This window comes from Schistocerca cancellata, chromosome 2, assembly GCF_023864275.1.
Source record: "Schistocerca cancellata isolate TAMUIC-IGC-003103 chromosome 2, iqSchCanc2.1, whole genome shotgun sequence".
NCBI lineage: Eukaryota > Metazoa > Arthropoda > Insecta > Orthoptera > Acrididae > Schistocerca > Schistocerca cancellata.
In genome coordinates, this window is record NC_064627.1 from 1,042,630,463 (window position 1) to 1,042,634,321 (window position 3,859).

Below are 3,859 nucleotides of genomic sequence, written 5' to 3' on the forward strand. Positions count from 1 at the left end.
CATCATAATGTTCGCGCATAAATGGCTCGCTGCAGTGCAGCATATCGCAGCTTCTCTGTTTCAGATGTCCAGATTACCTTATTGTAGCCCATTCTGTTATTTCTTTTCTCTGTCATTTTTGTTATATCAAATCAGAGAGCAGCCGTCATTATTCGGAAACAGTAGCTGATCAGACTCGTCTAACACTCTGTATAAAATATTGCAGACAGCAGGAAAATGATCGGATTAAATATTTCAGGGGGTTCTGACATTTAACATAAATCAATTAATGAAAGAACAGAATAGTATCCAATCGTTCGTGTTTTTCCAGAAACATACACTGAAGAGCCACGGAAGTGCCGCAACACGACGTACCATGGACTCGACTAATGTCTGAAGTAGTGCTGGATGGAACTGACCCCATGAATCCTGCAGGGCTGTTGATAAATCCGTAAGGGTACTATGCTCTGCATAGTAACTAACAGTTCTTGATAAAACTTTACGTAGTTTTCGTGTTAGATTTCTTAGTGTTTTCTTGATCGTTTAGAACAGAAAGCGCCCTAAAACCGTCTTTGTTTGTTTCGCGGCCGTTAGCCACTAGTCACTTGAATCAGCAGTTGTCTTGTGACAGCCAGAGCGAGAGCACCAGCAGCAGCGAGTACTGTTTGTATAAAGCGTTTATTTTGCATTTTGTTTACGACCTTCCACTAAGGAAGGGATTCTATTTGTGTTTATCTGCTCTGCATAGTAACTAACAGTTCTTGATAAAACTTTACGTAGTTTTCGTGTTAGATTTCTTAGTGTTTTCTTGATCGTTTAGAACAGAAAGCGCCCTAAAACCGTCTTTGTTTGTTTCGCGGCCGTTAGCCACTAGTCACTTGAATCAGCAGTTGTCTTGTGACAGCCGGAGCGAGAGCACCAGCAGCAGCGAGTACTGTTTGTATAAAGCGTTTATTTTGCATTTTGTTTACGACCTTCCACTAAGGAAGGGATTCTATTTGTGTTTATCTGCTCTGCATAGTAACTAACAGTTCTTGATAAAACTTTACGTAGTTTTCGTGTTAGATTTCTTAGTGTTTTCTTGATCGTTTAGAACAGAAAGCGCCCTAAAACCGTCTTTTGTTTGTTTCGCGGCCGTTAGCCACTAGTCACTTGAATCAGCAGTTGTCTTGTGACAGCCGGAGCGAGAGCACCAGCAGCAGCGAGTACTGTTTGTATAAAGCGTTTATTTTGCATTTTGTTTACGACCTTCCACTAAGGAAGGGATTCTATTTGTGTTTATCTGCTCTGCATAGTAACTAACAGTTCTTGATAAAACTTTACGTAGTTTTCGTGTTAGATTTCTTAGTGTTTTCTTGATCGTTTAGAACAGAAAGCGCCCTAAAACCGTCTTTGTTTGTTTCGCGGCCGTTAGCCACTAGTCACTTGAATCAGCAGTTGTCTTGTGACAGCCAGAGCGAGAGCACCAGCAGCAGCGAGTACTGTTTGTATAAAGCGTTTATTTTGCATTTTGTTTACGACCTTCCACTAAGGAAGGGATTCTACTTGTGTTTATCTGCTCTGCATAGTAACTAACAGTTCTTGATAAAACTTTACGTGGTTTTCGTGTTAGATTTCTTAGTGTTTTCTTGATCGTTTAGAACAGAAAGCGCCCTAAAACCGTCTTTGTTTGTTTCGCGGCCGTTAGCCACTAGTCACTTGAATCGGCAGTTGTCTTGTGACAGCCAGAGCGAGAGCACCAGCAGCAGCGAGTACTGTTTGTATAAAGCGTTTATTTTGCATTTTGTTTACGACCTTCCACTAAGGAAGGGATTCTATTTGTGTTTATCTGCTCTGCATAGTAACTAACAGTTCTTGATAAAACTTTACGTGATTTTCGTGTTAGATTTCTTAGTGTTTTCTTGATCGTTTAGAACAGAAAGCGCCCTAAAACCGTCTTTGTTTGTTTCGCGGCCGTTAGCCACTAGTCACTTGAATCAGCAGTTGTCTTGTGGCAGCCAGAGCGAGAGCACCAGCAGCAGCGAGTACTGTTTGTATAAAGCGTTTTTGTACTTATTTGCTGCGCTTAGCTTTTAAATAGTTTTTCTGGGAAAACCTAGCGTAGTTTTCGCGTCTCGTATTTCAGTGAGTGTTTCTTGATTATCAGAGTAGCTCATCAGAAGATTATCTTGGGAATTTGTCACCGTATAGGGTAGGGTAAACATAGTCATGTGTAGGGACTGTGGTTGTTGTGAGCGGACGCAAGGAGAATTGGCCACTCTTCGGGGGCAGGTGGAGGCTTTGTCTGTTAGGCTCATCGAGCTCGAGGCGCAGGCGTCGGCTCGTAGTGGCGTTGGGGCAACTGTGGTGAGACCTATGCCTACTTCGGTGGCCTTGGAATCACATAGAACCCCTGATGTCGCTGCGTCTTCCGGCAGTGAGCATCTTACCGGTCAGCCATCACTCCAGGGTGAATGGCGGACAGTGGTGGGCTCGCGCGTGCCTGGCCGAAAGGCGAAGGTGGGATCTGGCCGCGTGGCAGCTGCCTTACCCCTTTCCAACAGGTACGGGGTGCTTCCTAGTGGTGATGACATCGTTTCCGAGCCACCACAGGATGCCTCGCCTGTTGGGCCAGTGGCCGATTCTCCGGCAAGGTCCCGACAGTCACAGAGGGCGGGCCTATTAGTTATAGGGAGCTCCAACGTTAGGCGGGTTATGGAGCCCCTCAGGAAAATAGCGGGTAGGTCGGGGAAGAATGCCAGTGTGCACTCGGTGTGCTTGCCGGGGGGTCTCGTCCGTAATGTGGAGGAGGCCCTTCCGGCAGCTATTGAACGCACTGGGTGTGACCGGCTGCAGATAGTAGCACATGTCGGAACGAATGACGCCTGCCGCTTGGGTTCTGAGGCCATCCTTGGTTCCTTCTGGCGGCTGGCTGATTTGGTGAAGACAACCAGCATCGCACGCGGAGTGCAAGCTGAGCTTAATATCTGCAGCATAGTGCCCAGAGTCGATCGCGGTCCTCTGGTTTGGAGCCGTGTGGAGGGTCTAAACCAGAGGCTCAGACGACTCTGCGACTATAATGGTTGCAAATTCATCGACCTCCGTTATTGGGTGGAGAACTGTAGGGCCCCCCTAGACAGGTCAGGCGTGCACTACACACCGGAAGCAGCTACTAGGGTAGCAGAGTACGTGTGGCGTGCACACGGGGGTTTTTTAGGTTAGAGGGACCCCCCCTTGGGCGAAACGATAAAATACCTGACGGCTTACCAGAGAGGACATTATCATCGTTGATAAAGAACGTCCGACCTCAGAGACCAAAAACAGGAAAAGTTAACGTAATATTGGTAAACTGCAGGGGTATCCAGGGCAAGGTTCCTGAATTAGTATCTCTTATTGAAGGAAATAGTGCGCATATAGTATTAGGAACGGAAAGTTGGTTAAAACCGGAAGTGAACAGTAACGAAATCCTAGACACAGAATGGAATATATACCGCAAGGATAGGATAAACGCCAATGATGGAGGAGTATTTATAGCAGTAAAGAATTCAATAATATCCAGTGAAGTTATTAGCGAATGCGAATGTGAAATAATCTGGGTTAAGCTAAGTATCAAAGGTGGGTCAGATATGATAGTCGGATGCTTCTATAGACCACCAGCATCAGCAACCGTAGTAGTTGAGCGCCTCAGAGAGAACCTGCAGAACGTCGTGAAGAAGTTTCGTGATCATACTATTGTAATAGGGGGAGACTTCAATCTACCAGGTATAGAATGGGATAGTCACACAATCAGAACTGGAGCCAGGGACAGAGACTCTTGTGACATTATCCTGACTGCCTTGTCCGAGAATTACTTCGAGCAGATAGTTAGAGAACCAACTCGTGAAGCTAACGTTTTAGACCT